The sequence below is a fragment of the Ammospiza caudacuta genome, chromosome 16 (genome assembly GCF_027887145.1).
Source record: "Ammospiza caudacuta isolate bAmmCau1 chromosome 16, bAmmCau1.pri, whole genome shotgun sequence".
Classification (NCBI taxonomy): domain Eukaryota; kingdom Metazoa; phylum Chordata; class Aves; order Passeriformes; family Passerellidae; genus Ammospiza; species Ammospiza caudacuta.
Window position 1 is genome coordinate 11,347,122 of NC_080608.1, and position 15,877 is coordinate 11,362,998.

The 15,877-nt window shown below is 43.2% G+C and overlaps 1 protein-coding gene across 2 annotated transcripts in view; it reads left to right on the forward strand.

Annotated features, from left to right (window-relative positions):
• Nucleotides 1–5,891: 5,891 nt before the first annotated feature.
• CNOT6 (CCR4-NOT transcription complex subunit 6) overlaps nucleotides 5,892–15,877 on the forward strand; it is a 32,511-nt gene continuing 22,525 nt past the window's right edge. For both annotated transcript variants that reach the window (XM_058815071.1, XM_058815072.1), the window contains exon 1: nucleotides 5,892–6,010. The gene's annotated coding sequence lies outside the window, so the exon portion shown is untranslated. The remainder of the gene's footprint in view (nucleotides 6,011–15,877) is intronic.

The window sequence follows — 15,877 nt, forward strand, 5'->3', positions numbered from 1 at the left end:
ATTTTCGTGAAATCATTTTATTGTTATTCAAAGTAATTAGTCTGACTTGCTGATTTACGAAAGGTAAACAATATATCACACATTCTGTCCCTCAAATATCAAAAGTAAGATCATAGGGATAACAAACAAAGTTTGCTACATTTCCTAATAATGTAGAAAATTGATTTTTTCTTCAGGAAGCCTCTCCAGCGTCCCCCAGTTCCACAGATAGCTGTCTGAAAGCATACGGTTTCTGTAAAGCCTCTGTGTACCATATGCACGTATCACTTCACTTGCCACTGAAACAGTTGTGTCATGGGTGGAATGTGGCAACTCTACCCACACACAGTAATGTGATACAACAGATGAAGATAGTGGAAAGCCGTGAAACTGTACGGAGAAATTTAAGTAGATTGAGTCCATCTCTACTTCAATGGGAATTAGATCAGGCCCCAAATGAGAATTTATGCATGACAGCTGGATTAACATATATATTTCCTGAAAGACAGTGCCTTTATAAACTGAAGAGTTCCATAGTGTCACACTGGAGCATTAGTTCATTTTTTATTAAGAGAGAAACCATCATTTTGTAATTCATGGTAATTTCCTCCAGGACATAGGTCTCCTTAGTTATCTCTTTTGATTCCTGATCCTACTTAATGTGCAAGGGATGAGACTGTAGCAGGGACAGCTTAGTGTATATTTGAGTTATAGTCCTCATATATTCTGGTTCATGAGCAGGAAGAAGCGCGAGCACGGGAGACCCAATTAAATTAAAAGTTCCGCACTCTTCCATTTCAGAGAACGGTCAGGCGACAAATGATTACAGCATTATTGCATTTTCTTACACAAGAAAAACTGCCCACCCTCTTTTTTTTAATAAAAAAAGCCCCATGCCCGGTGGGCAGTGGCCTGCCTGCCTGACCCGCGGTGTGAAATCCTGGCACTGTGGAAAGCTGGAGCTTCCCACCCGTCGCATGAAGCTCCATCAGCCATGCAGTGCCACGGCAGGGGGAAGCTTTACAATGCAGGAGCACAGATGGGATCAGCTTGCAAGTAAATATGTTTCTGTTGCTAGAGAAAAGCATAGAAAGCGACGATGAATAAAGATGAAAAATAAGATGCTGACAGAGGAAGAGGAAAAAGCCGCCAAAATGGGTACAAAGGGAAGAGGATCTGGTAGAAAACACCAAACATCTGGATGGGTAGTTTGAACACTGGCTTTCCTTCCATTAAAGAGAATCCTTCCATCTTACATCAATAATGCCATTATTTGGCATTTAACCTCTCCGTTGTGACTCCATAACTGGGCATTCAGGTATTTCATAGCAATTTGCTCTATTCATTCACATACATAAAAGCTTTTGCCATGAAAGGCAAAGCCTTGTGCTCTTTTTGCAGAGCTTTGAATGCAACCAGGAGCTCTGCCCATGTAATGAATGCAGGCAGGTCATGCCATTAACATTTTCTTTCATATTATTAACTTAGTTCTAGTATGAAAAGATGGATACATTCTTGGAGAAAGGTGACCAGGAGTTAGAGAGGTGATTCTAGAAACAAAAACATGCAAGAATCAGCCTGTGTCTAAAAAATGACAATGAGGTAAACAACATCATGGTTCAAAAATCCAGCTTCCTAACAGACTTCAGATTTTAATATTTGATTAGGACAAGTAAGAATTAATGGCATTCTTAGATCTGTTACTTCACTGCTACAGTATAGCACAAATGTACACATTAGGAAGTATTAATGACTCAATGCTCCACAGACCTGCATGCTTGAGATAGAGAAGGAGATTCAATGCACATTTTAAACTGCTGCAACCCTGACAGTTTATCAAATATCTAAATAATTGTAAGAGTCATCTAACCATAGTACACAAGCATTCAGGTGATGGCAGAGTTATATGGTAGTATCCATAACCAGCAAAAAGGAGTTCAAAACTCTTCTCTCACTGTGGAAGTCTGCCTGCTAAAATGCAGATATTTCTAGAAAGAAAGCTTTTGATCATATTCAGTTTCTTTCAAAGTACTTATTCCACTTTTGTCTAACAATGCATATTAAAGTAATTCTAAGGCTGCAAAGCCCTTACCTACAAATTGTGCCATCCCAGGATTAAAATTCCTGAATTCGTCTCTGTTGTGGATATGCATAAGGGGAGATTTCAATTACCTTTTTACATACAGGTCTTCTGGAAACCACTGAACTCCATTCCATGCAGAGAAAAGCAGGAATATTAATTGCCTCAATGCTTTTTGTATGGAGCTTTCACTGTAGTTTTAATGCTCAATAAACATCAAAGATTTATCTTTACTATCCAGCTGTGAAAGAAGATGCTCTTACATTCACTCGGTAGATGGAGAACAGGCCATAAAACTTAAGGCTGAAATCATTAAAAATGCAATGATTTCAGAAGCACAATATGAGTGCTCCAAGTCCTCATTTTTCAGACTACCTGTCATTTTAGGCATATGCCATGTTCAGAGCAGCTATCCCACTGATCTCAGCCATGGAAGCCATGCTGCAGTTCAGATCCCTGTGTCTATACCCACACAGAGTGAAAATGCGGACCATAATGAGGCTCTGCCCTCCTACTTGGCATCCCTCTCCATCTCCCAGTTACTCCCTCTTTCCTTCTCATTATCTCCCCTGCTTTACCATAACTGTGCTCTCCTCTTAGATTCCTTTCCCGCCTCCAGTTACGTTGCTTTTGTCACATTTCCTGGGCACACAAGGTGAGGGAGAGGGTAGGACTGAACCTTTCCTTGGTCACCCCTTCTGTAACCCCAGACACAAGAGATCCCACAAGCCACAACCCCGCTGTGCCTGCTCTCCCTCAGGTTGGGGTGACCGTGAGCCATGCAGGATGAAGGTCATCCTTTACTACAAAGAACTTAGAAGTCAAACAATCCTCTACTGTGCAACTGTGTATAGATACTTCAAGAGTACATCTTTACCAAATTTAGCAATTTAAATAAAGCAAAAAAGTACCATTGCTCTGCCACAAAGACAACTCTCTACCACAAGTTTCACATCCCTCTGTCAGTGCACAGAAGCACCAGAACCTTGAACCAGCTGTAAGTGTTGGTCAAACGTACCCAGTGTCCTCCCTGAGGCCTCCCAGGCACACTCCCAGCTCCACTTGGATGTGTGCATTTAGAGAGGAGATTATGGGGGGTACTGAGATTTTTTAAACTACTCACAGCAAATACCTCTATCTCCAAGTGTAAGCTGAGAAATGTTGTAGGACATTCACCTGCAAAGTGTGGGACATGCAATTGTGTGGTGCAGGAGATTTGGCCCAGCTGAAGGCTTATTCCACGGTACAAAAAAGCATTTTTGGGTTAGAGTTAATGAATGAAAACTTACACTCAGAGTACAGTGCATTTAATGTTGTGTTTTAAATGGTGGCCAATTTCTGCTTAACCTGGTTGTCTTTTACAGCACTCCTGTCCCAAACTCAGGACAACAGCACTCGGTGTGACTTGGCAGCTCCTGAGATGTATGGAACTGTCATGGGCAGGTAAAAGATTAATGGGAAGGGCTCTCTCTTGATTGATGAATCTGTGACCTTGAGCAACCAGAGCACTTGCACCAAGTATATCTGCCATGTGAGACAGACAAAATGAAAGAGGCTCATGTTACACTCTCAGATCTCATTAAGCACCCAGACCAGAAACACCGATACTGGCACTGGCCATCTGCTCTGCTGTTTGCCTGGTTACAGGTCTGATAACACTTTCAGGGAGCAAAAGTTAATCAGACGTACAGATGAGCAATAGCACTGCTGCACAGGAAATTCAGTGGAACATAACAGTTTCTAAAAAAAACCCCCACATACCTGTTTTTACTTCATTCTGCTCTTTCAAACCACACAAGCTGGCGGTTAAAAAAATTGTTGACATAAAAGGCTGTAAGCTCCAAATATTGACTTTTTTATAAATAACCTGTAAAATCATAATAAAGTTCACTAACTTGAAATCTGCCAAATTGCAGTGATCTCCTGTTAATCTATACAGGATTGTTTGTAATTGCTTTTAAAATATTTTCTCTAATGTTCTCATTTGCTTATCTCAGTTATTTGAGAATTACAGTATTTTCTGCCTTGGTTCTCCACTTGCAGTGTTGCAGGCCTTTGTCAGTAGACCTTTCCATGTTTAACGTACTATTACCCCAGCATCCATCCCTGAGGAATGAAGGTTCCCTGCAAGCATTTTTCGAGAGACTTATGATCAACTGAATTTTCTTTGCTGAGCAGCAATTCCTGGAAAATCCTGCAATGTATTCAAAGGCTTTCCTACTGCTTTTGGAGAATTAGCTCTGGGCAAAATGTTATAGTCTACTGAGGCCATATCTGACCCAGAAAGTATTAACTGAAGAATGTGCAGGACAGCTGCTTATCAGAAAGAAAAGACATGCAGTGCAGGAGAATGACAAGTAGAGCTACTGGAGTCAGTTGTGAATGACTGTCAGCTCTCCAGAGCCAGCCAGCTCGGGGAAGCAGATACGGCATTCTGCCGGAGCCCGTGCGCATCCGTAATGGAGCAGGCTCGGATATCTTAGCACAGGACTGCACCATGTGGAGAGGAGATAGTTTATCATCCAAGAGCATTTCAGATATATGATATGATAAGGCTGAACAGAAATCTGAAGTATAGCAGGATTATTTCCAGCCAAGTGTCAACCCTTCCGTGGAGGACGTTCTGTGAGCAGGTTTGGTCAGCAGCATGCCAGGGTCATGTTTTCCAAAGCACTGACCTCCACGGATGGGGGTGGTGCTCCTCAGAATCTGGACCTGGCACCATCCTCTTTCACACTGAGTTAAAAGAGAATGCCTCACTGCACAACAGTGTGAGTGCCATTTATTTCCAGCTACATGTCCACTCATACCTGAATGCAGGTCTCAATTCCAATTCAGTTTTCCCAGACCATGAACAGGGCTCTGGGACAGTTCTGGGTATCTGGGACAATGTTTTTGTTTTCACTATTCCTTTGGATGAAGTGGTATGTACCAAGTGCTCATTTACTGTAGCATCATCAATGCTTCAGCATTTTAACCCTCTGAAAAACTGACAAAATCCTTATTTAGGAAGTCATTATTTAGGCATTTTGCTAGTATTACACCATGGATGGCACTTCCCCACCATCATTTCACTTGGCATCTCTCATCATAAAGTCTTGTTGTGCAGAGACAGTAATAATAACACTTAATGAGAACGTACTTTATTTTTCTAAATATCTTGGTTTGCATCCAATAATCAGTTCATGGAGAAAATTACGTGAGCCACAATGTGAGTTTCAAGAAGGTGCTGCGGGCGATTTTGGGGGACATTTCACAGTAAACATTGTTCCGGAGTGTGTCGCAGGGAAAGATCCAAGGCACTGGTTTCCCATTAAAAACACAAACACAGAAGACATGTTGTCTTTCCTAAAAAGCGTTTGGCCTATCACCCACATCGTCTCTGAGCTCATCCACTTCAAGGCTGAGTTCCCCACTTGGCCTTTTTCAGGAGAATTTAAAAGTTCTTTTCCAAACAAGTGACTATTCCCATTCGCCTTCCTTGGGCTCCTGCTGGGAGCCCCTTCCCTGCCATGCCCCACTTGCACGGCTTTCCAGCCTCCCTCCGCAGCCCCCCCCGTTACTTTCGCCCACTTTTCCCGAGCCGTACCCCCAAACCCGCTCCCAACTCCTCCCTCCGCATCCCCCCCGGCCCTGCCGCCCCTCCCCGGCCTCCCTCCGCGGCCGCGGAGCGTGCGCGCAGTGCGGGCGGCCTGGGCAGGTGGGGCGGAGAGCGGAGCGGAGCGGAGAGCAGGAGGAGGAGGAGGAGAGGAAGGAGGAGGCGGAGGAGGGGGGCCGGCCCGCCCGCAGCCGCCGCCGCCGCCAGCGCCGCCATGATGCTTGTTTGCTTTCAATGAGTGTGAGGAGGAGGCGGGGGGGAGCCGCTCTCCCGTCCGGCCCGCGGCAGGAAACAAAGAGCCAGGCAGGCGGCGGAGCGAGGGCGGCGGGGGGACGGGGATGCTGCAGCCACAGGTAGGGGCGGCCCCGGCGCCCGGCCCGGAGCGGGGGGCTCTGCCCGGGGGGGTGGGGGGCAGCGCGCTGAGGGGGGACCGGCGCTAGCACGGCCAGGGGGGACCCCCGGGCTCGGCGGGGAGAAGCCCCCGCGCCGCGACGTTTGGGGGTGTCAGGGGGGCCCGAGGCCCCTCTGGACGTGCGGGGGGTCCGGGGGGGGTGTGCTGGGCCTGGGCAGTCGCTGCTGCGAGGACGCCCGGAGGAGGCTCCGCGGCCGGGGAGGCGGCGGGGAAAGGCGGCTTTGGAAGCGGGGGCGGCGGGGAGGGGGCTCCGCACGGCCGGGCCGAGCCCCGCGAGCGCCCACCGGCGAGCGGGAGGCAGGGAAGGAGGCTGGGAGGGAGTCGGGCCGGGCGGCGCCGCGCAGGAGCCCGGCTGTGTTTGCATCGAGAGGCAATTAAGAGAAATTAGTATAATGGCATCTGGAAGCCTGAAGTTGTTTTTTTGTTTTTGTTGTTGTTGTTATTATTACTGGTGCTGGTAGGTTTTGTTGTTTTTGTTGGCTTTTTTTGTTTTTTTTTTTTTCCCTCACCGTGCAATTGAGTTTAAAATAATTTTTAACAAAAGGCCGAGGGAAATGACATCAATCGGGGGAACTGCCCGTCCACCCTCCACGCACGGCGCCCCGCGCCGCTGCCTCCCCGGAGGCCGATCCGCCTGGCTGGGCGCGCACCAAGGGGCGGCAGCGCTGCCTGTCAGCGGAGCGCTTCGCTTGCTCCGGAAGGAGCCGCGGCAGCCGCCCGCCCTCCGTCCGTCCCTCCCCGCCCCGCCGGCAGCGGGAGCCGCGGCCGCGCTGGCGCCGGGGCCGGAGCGCTGCTCTCTCGTTCCGGCGGAGGGAGCGGCGGGGCGGGCGGGAGCCCTGAGTGGCAGCGGCGGCGGCCAGTGCGGAGCCGCAGGGGCTGTGAGTGACAGCGGCGGCGGCCAATGGGGAGGCGCGGGGGGCGGGCGCGCGCGGCCGCGGGACAGGCGCATGCAGGGATAAACAGAGGGAATTGGGGCGGGGGGCGGCGGGGTTGGAATCGTGATCGCGGCGGCCCCACCGTCGGTCCGTAACCGGGCGGGGCCCGAGCGGGGTCCCTGCCTCGCCTGGGGCACGGGGAATGAGCGCCTGGGCTGCCCGCCGAACCGCATCGTGCAGGGGAGCGGGCGGTGGGCAGATCCCGCACCCCCCGGTCCGTGCTGGGGCTCACAGGACAGCCTTTCCTCCTCCAGAATTTTATGGAGAGCGATAAGCCTGGGATCAGACAAGGCTTTAGAAAAGGAGATATCTAATGCACCTGTCTGTGTCTTGGTATCTATGGTGAACACGTATTTTATCAGCATTTTTTCCACAAACATTAAAAATTCATACGAAACCTATAGGTTGTAGTCCTAGGTTGGACTTGATGATCTTAGAGGTTTTCTCTAACCAGATTCTTTACTGCTTTGCTTTGTGTAATGTGAGAACTATATTCAAAACAAATTCAGTAAGCTAAAGGTTTTGTTGGCTTTTTTGTTCTGTGGGGTTTTTTTGTTTTGTTTTTTTGTTTGTTTGTTTTTTAATACAGCCATCTGTATTTCCACAAACGCATAGAAAATTGCATCACTGTAAATAGGAATTCATGGATGGTATTTGCTTTGTAACTAGAGTTGCAGATTGCCTGTTTTTTTCATTTGCTATCTAGGGCTTATTTTCATAATCTAGATTTCAGCACAGTGGGTAACTAATTCAAAATCCAAGGGATTAAGAAATACCTGTGGTATTTGTCTGGCTTAAATACAAAGATGTGCAAGTGTTGACTGGTAATTGTATTGTATCTCGCATTTCTTTTCATTCTAGAGCAGGTCTCGTAATTGGGAATTTATCAACATTTCCACTGGGGTAATTTTACAGGATTATCCGCCCTCTGTTCTTCCTGCTGGTTCATCTGGACTCTGTGGAGTTTGCTGCTAGCAATGAAGCCTTCTGTGGGGGTTTATTCATGCTATTACTGAAATGGAGCCCTTCGCATTTGGATTAACTCTTTGTTCACTTTTCACCTGAATCACTTGGATCAGCCCATGTTTAAAAAGGATCCTACCAAGCATCTTTTCTGTTTGCATTCTGAAGTTGAACTCTGAATACAGTCTCATGTTTAGGCTGTTTACTGTGCTTGAGTTTTAGAGGAAGAATTGAAATATAACGATAGATGAAACTGTAATACTGCGGGGGCAGGTAAATACATTTGACATTTTATCCATGAAGACTTGAAAACATGTTCTGAAGGGTCACAAATTGAATGAGCATGGTACCTTTTCAAGATAGGGCTGTACTAGATGTTAGCAAGACATTATTTTAACCAAGTGCAATGTTTGTAGTGGAAACCACTGTCTTCAAAATGGTTCCAAGACCGAGCAAACTAAAAATTCTTTCCCAACATATGAACAAAAGAATCCATATTTGAAAGTGTGGCTGTATTAAAAAATGGTTCTGTTAATCTGTTGCCAAAAAACTTAAGTATTAGTGCTCATAGCACACTGTGCCATGCTGTTTGGCTCACCACTGTGCCAGGAGTCCATGTGGTGAACCAGAATTCTTCATCCACTTGTGCAGGCCCTGTTGCAGAGGCCCTGGTTCTGTTTGCTAACAGACTGGTGAATTTTAAATTATTATCTGTTTTTGTCACGTCCTTTTGGCTGTACACTTTTCTATGTGCAGTCTGAGCATTACACCCCAGTCTCAAACAGGGCCACATTAGGCAAAGATGCTACACAGAAATCTTTAGGAATGAGAATGCCTTCAGTCTTCAGAATTGAAGGGATGTACAAGAATTGACACTTATTTCTATTTTCAGGAAGTGTATGTAGTATTACAAGATTACAGTTGTGTACATTGGGCTTTAAAAAGCTGCCAGTGGCCTTAAAACACCACAAGAATATTCTCCACAGACCCAACCACCAGATTTTAGTTCTAGTTGCATGAGGCAGAGGTTGAGCCATGCCCAGTTGCATACAAAGTATCTGGGGTTTTCAATCCATATATTGAGGTTTTACACTACTTCCCATGTCAAAACACTGCCATTACTGATTCCAGTCTAAATTTAGCCTTCTCCATGGTGTAATTTTGAAAGCTTTATGCATAAATTGCTCAAGCTGAGTCACTGCAGGGTTTCATCTGTTTTGTTCCTTCTAAAGTGTTGGTGCTTCACACTTGGAAGTGTGATTATTGTACAATAGCCTGCAAGATTATTAGCATTGTGTTAAGTGACATAATTTATGTTCTTACATTGAAATTGGGCTGTACAAGTCCACTCAACAAGGGAGCCTTGGCATAAACTTGGGGACCTGCACTCTCAGTTTCTACATGGAGCAATTTCTGCAGCTGACATCTTTGAGAGTTTACAAATGCTTAGGCAGGTCCCAAAGAAAAAGCTGTTTAAATGCTTAACATGTACTTTTAGCTGCTAATTGCGCTTCCAAGATGGTGCTTGTTTAAAAAACAAAGATTGGCAACAACTCAGTTTTTCCTTTTGTAAGACTGCAACATGAATCCTTTCGTTAATGCCTTGGAGGCCTTTTTTCTAGTGTATAAATCAAGGAGGGACTAAGAGCAGTAAATATATGCAGTTTTTTATTTTAGAACTAAAATACTTGCTGTTAGGATTCCAATTTATGCTACAGCGGAGATCTGCAGAAAGAGATTGATTTGATTTCAGATTTTTGTAGACTGGGAATGCTGTTAGTTGTTCTATGGAGGCTGCCAGCTCGACATTTGATCACAGCCTGGATATTTGGATGGCTCTCTTGTGCACCTTAGTTCATGTTCCTGGTATGCAGCCTTTATTGTGCAAGTGAAGGGGCTCCCTACCTGCAGACCTTCCTAAAGTTTTTGTTCCATTTTGTAATACCAGTATCTCCAAAGCATCCTTTGAGCTTCCCCCTTTCTTCAGCAAGGCAGCAGTTTCAGTTGGAAAACTGGGGTTTTCCAGAACATGCTGAAGGAATTTGAGTGATGGATCCTGTCATGAAGGTGCAGCACCTTGCCATGGTTAGGAGACCAGGAATATACAGTAATGTCATATCCTGCATGTTACAAATAATATGCAGCTTTATTGCTTGAGCTATTTTGGAGTGTATTGATGGGTGAGATGTGGATCCTGCCCATTGACCTAACTTAAATGCCTCTCCACAAAAGTGTCTCTCTGCATAAATCAGTTTGCAAAGTTAGGGATCAGGAAGAAACTTGCTCCAGAGACAGATCTTCCATGTGATTTTTGCAACAAAGGCCACGTTTAGCCGACACCTCCAAAGACAGAGGGTTTGAAACTAAACTAAAACACCACCAGGGCTGGCCGTGCGCCATCTGATGTGTATCACCTGTCAGAGCAAGGAAATGGCTTCATAATGGCTGAATGTAAAAAGTACTGGGGGATTTTATGCCACACTGACCATTAATGCTTTTAAATATTGTTTTAAAGAAGTTTTAACAGTTGCTCACCCAGCAGAGAAGCTTTGTTTGACAAAGCAAAGGTCTTGTGGATTAAGAGGAATTTCAGTACAGTGTGAATCACAATTCATCTGCAGAGTCTTTTCAGGAATGGGAGCTTTTAGGAACAATTAATAAGGGTGAAGAATAATTAAAACTAGTAAGGAATCCTGTTTTGATGAGGAGCATGAAAGATCCACCTCTGGAGATTTGCAGTGGCCAGTCATGGCAGAGGTGCTTTCTGTACAGGGGACTAGATCACCTCATGGTTTCTTCTGATTTAGTAGGTCAGGACTTCTCTCTAGGGGCAGAATTTGGAAAGCTGCTACTTTGGTTGCTCATCATCCATGTCAGTACAAGCATTGCCAGAGTAATGCTCAAAACCAGCCAGGGATGTGGCTGAGCAGTGATACTTCATTGTTTTAAAACCCCAACCCCCACAAGCTCGAAGCCCCACTTTCTTAGCTGAGTATCATTGTTGGTTTTCAGTATTGTCTCACAAACAGCTGCATCAACACAACTGAGAGAGGTGGTGCAGTGGAACATGGGGACAGGAAAGAAGACTTGAGTTGGCTTTTTGCACAAGAGCGTGGTTGTGGAAAAACATTTTTAGGCTTGTTGGTTAAATTTGAAGTAAAACCAATCTGTGAATTATTTGCTTACTGTCAGGATGTGGCTAGATGGGTTGAGCATCAACTGTGCAATGACTTCTGTAACATCCTGACCTTCAGTTAGTTTAGCAACACTAATACTAACAAGCATTTAGGTATCTTGAAATTGTGTTCTAGGAAGGCAGAGATTTTTGGATATAGACACTGACATCTCTTGTCAAGCTCTGGTTCAGTTCTATAGCAGGAATGCTGAAAATGAGCTCATGTCCAAACTTCATTTAAAGTAACTGAGTTCTCTCTTACTCCTTAGTTCTGTTGTAAGACTAAGAAATAGTGTTTTGTGTGGTGACTTCTGGTTTTCCCCCATGGAACAACAGAAATGTGGTAAGCATTCTGCAGACACATAAAGGAAAATGTGGTAAGGAACATGTTGGTGCGTGTGCCAGTGTTTAGAGTAGCTTACTGAGTTGGACTAAGATGAGAAATTTTGCACTAGGTCCCCTAAACAAGAATCAGTGTTCCATGTGTTGTGAAGAATCATAACTAAATTGTCAAATATGATTGGATACAAGCAGTGGAGTGGGAGTTTTATTAAATTATTGTTTTGGAGTGTAAGGCTATTCTCAGCTTTTTGGAGACATTTGTAGGTGAAGCTTTTAAGCCCTGGTCTTTCTGCCTTTATAAAACCTGAAGCTAAATGTTTTACAACACAGCTCTTCCTTTTTAAAGCTGGTCTTTTAGGTTCCATCTGACTTGTACAGTACACAGTTCTGTATGCAATGCAATTTATTTAAATTCTTAAAGTAATTAGTGAAGCTGACATCTCTTTAATATATTGGCTTTTCAGAATACACTAACAGAATGTGCAAAAAGCTGAATGCTGTGTGGTACTCATTAACCAGCCAGTGTGGTTCCAGGGGTACCAGTTAAGGTCAGGCTTTGCTTTGCAATTTGGTTTTGTGTTAGTGTTTGTTTTGTATACAGCAGCCTTTTACTAGAGTCATAATTAGATACAATTTCTGATCATTAAGAGCTATTCTAATCATCTGGACCATGTTTGCAACACTGAGAACATTTGGATATCGTGTTTCTAGTGCTTATATGTTGTGCAGGGGAAGGGGTGGGAATTTGAGAGTTTTTTATCATGGTCTGTCTTGGAGGTCTGTCTAGAAGATGGAGGCATCAAGGACCTCTGTCCTCAGTTGTGCCTTTTTTACTCTGGCCATTTTAGATTTCTCTTCTGAACCTAAACTAGTTTTTGTAGCAGCTGAACATGGAAGTGGCAATTGCCTCTTTGCATTGGTGAAATGATGGTAAACAAGTTTTTCACACCGTGCAAGCTTTAGAGGATTACATGTACACCATTAGAACATGGGGCTGCACATTGCTTATCTGTGGGAAATTGTAATAGGCAGAGCTTGGGTAGAAAAAGTACAAGTTGGGAAAATGACATCCTCCCTATGCCTGCCACTGCCACCTGGAGCCAGCCAGTTTGCATCTCCATAAACAAGTTGTTATGAAGGACAAAGAAACCTTAATTAAATTTGAAATACCTGCAGGTCAAAATTTAATACGCTCTTCTTAAAAATATGAAATGACTGAGTTTTGAACTTAGCAAAATTTAAAGCCTTTTCTAGTCAGTGCTCTCTAGTCTAATGGAGTCTTCCTGATTTGAAGACAGCAAGTAAATCCTTTGACATTTATGGCCCAGTTTATCTGAACCAGGATGCTTTGCTTGGGTTTCAGGAGGGTTATGTTTCATTTTAGTCAGCTTTGGCTAGATTAAGGGGTTTGCTGAACTTTAACAGCTTTATAGATTTTTAAAAGAATATTAAAGCATTTGTCAGCTTCTGAGTTTTCTCTAGTACAACTTATATATGCAAATTCAAATAACTCATCTGATTAATAATATTCCAGATACACTTACATGAATTCATGGATATTGAGTTAATCAGTATCTTGTATTTATTATTACACATGTTCACATGCATGTTCATATCCCACAGCATTATCTCAAGTCTGAAAAAGAGGAAGGGTAACTCGTGGGTTTGTATTGGCAGTCGTGTAAAATTACAGTTTTAGAAGTCCTCAAAATAGGATGGAGAAGCATTACATCCCTGATGAAGCCATTAAATCTTACTATGCTAACAGCCACTAAAATGTAATTTTAGGGAGTGAAAAAGTACTTGGAATCAATCAATTGACTTCATGTTGACTCAACAGCTTCTTTTTTATAATTTTAATTTAGATTATTCCAACATTGAGCTATAAATTGGGTTGAAGGGATGTTGACACCTTCCCAATGTTACAGTTGAGTCTCTTGGGAGGGGGGAGTGTTTCAGGAGTTGTCCTGGTGCTGCTGCAGTTCTGCCTGTGCCCGCAGCTGGTATGTGCCATCCCCTCCCCACACCAGGCAAAAGGAAATTTTTAACTTAGAGCATGTGTTCGGAAAAATCCAGGTGTTGACCTTTAGCTGATTTCCCAATCAGATTTTTCCTCGCCTCATTTTTTCAATACCAAATGCTTACTGTAAAAAAAAAAAATATTACTTGAACAGCTTTTTTCAAATAAAATGCCAAGAGTGTTTGTACTAGTCCACAAATAATAGGTGTTTACACAACAGAGTTGGTATTTGCCTTGAAGTAGCATACTAGTAGGGAAAAAATAAATATGTGGTTTCTTGCAACACTGGTGTTTTCTTTGTATGTATTTCAATAGAGGGATCTGATTCTTGCCTACAAAGTTAAATGTAAGGTTTTATTTCAGTAGATATGCCAGTCCTTAAATTTCTGTTTATTCAGCCTCAGAATATTTATGACTTTAGTTCTGATGTACTATAGTATGGATTTCTCAATTCAGAGGTAGATATAATTATTTTGGATTTTTTTTTTCTCTTGAGTGATGGCTCACACCTGTTTTCCTGAACTTTGGTTTATCTGCTTGTGTATTGTAGCAAAATATATTTTGCAGATATATTGCATGTTACAATACATTGTAGAAAAATACATTCGGTATAAAATACATGTAGTAACTATGTGTAACATATATATTGTATACTATATTGCAACAAAGTGTGCATTATGTAGCAAGTTATGTTTCTTAGCAGAATGGTAGTTTTCTTCCATATTATGGTGTGTACCTGCTAGTAGTTGGGAAATACAAAACCACAAGCATATATTAAGATTTATTTTTGAAAAACCAAAGTTTCAATTTAGTATGTTTTGGATAAGACATTTATAGAAATAAGATAACATGAAATTTAGAAGGCTTTGTAGGAACAGTATCAGGATACAAAAAAACCCATCCAATTCTCTTGTTTTATGTCTTCGATGGGTGGGGTGATGTCAAATAATTTTAAATAAGGATTTAATTGAATTACATTAAATGTACTTCACAGGGCACTTGAGGTTTAGCTGGGTTGCATTGGGTATTTGATTCCTTTCCTCATCATGATATCTTGTCCATGAATATTTTTCCATCAGATTTCAGTATTGACATCACTCTCGAGTTTGTTGCCCAGGCATGGAACAGGCTGAGGATAAATTCAGTCATTGACTCAACTCATCAAGTCAAGTGTGTAAATTCTGCAGGGACTGACCTTTATCATAAACCCAGTTCAAGCTGCTGTGGCTTTTCTGTGAGGACGTGCCAGATGTTGCACCTTGTCATCCTGGCCAGGGACAGTGTTGTTGCTTATTTGCCTGTACTTCAAGCTGAAATGTAATTAAGTTCCCATAGAAATTCATGACTTGCTAAGTAAAGCACCACCAGAGAGGACAGGGAAAGCAGCAAGCTTGATTCATGTTGGAAAAGCACTTTTTAAACAAGGGGTGGTGAGTCTTTGAGTAGGAAAGGGCAAATCTGCAATTTTGTAGTAAAACTGAAATGCAGCACTATGAAATTATCGTAAAGATGTTTTTGCAAAGTAGTTATCTTTTAGAGGTACTTGTATTCCCTTTGAAGAAGGTCCCTGTTTGGAGTTGAAAGCAGAAATTCCTGTTAATTCTAATAAAGCTCAACAGTAGAAATTAACCCTTTCAATACAGATTAACATATTTGATCAGCCTATACATTGCTAAACCTGCTGCAGCCTTAAGTTATCTAAAGTGCAATGTACTTTGCCTTCAGTTAGGATTTCAGACTTTGTTCAGTGTTACTGTTTAACTGGGTGAAGGTAGCTGGAAGCAAGGGTTTGCTTCCTGCTATAGAAGAAGAGATTTTGTGTCAGTGTGGCCAGAAGTTCCATTGTGGTGCTGTCCTGATTTCAACAGCTGCAAATCCACACATGCATTCCTGCTGTACAGGAATAACAACACACGAGTGCAGTCTCCCTTAAATATATATATTTTCCTCTTTCCCCCCTTAGCCAGTTTAATTCTCTTCACCAGCTCCTTTGTTATCAGACAAAAGTCAATGCTGATGCAAGAGTGAAGTGGAAATACAGGGTCCTGGGGAGGAGGAACTGCAGCAGGACCAGCTTAGTTCTGCCTCATGCATTGTAAAACCACAGTGCAAGTGGTAGAGGGTGTGGAAGATCCTAAATTAACTTTGAATTCAAAACGGACCAGTCAATTTAAGAAACATTTATATTTGTGGGGAAGGTCATTGAAACCCATTTTAAGTGAAACTTGGGATTGCATGGAAAAGAGCTTCAGGGTTAAAGGCACAAGGTTATAAAAGAATGGTCTGGGGTGAGCTTCCAGTTGGAGTTTGGAGAGAGAAAGGGGGAAAAAAAGTCTCTCATATGTGCTATTGTTTTCTTATGAAATCTTTGAG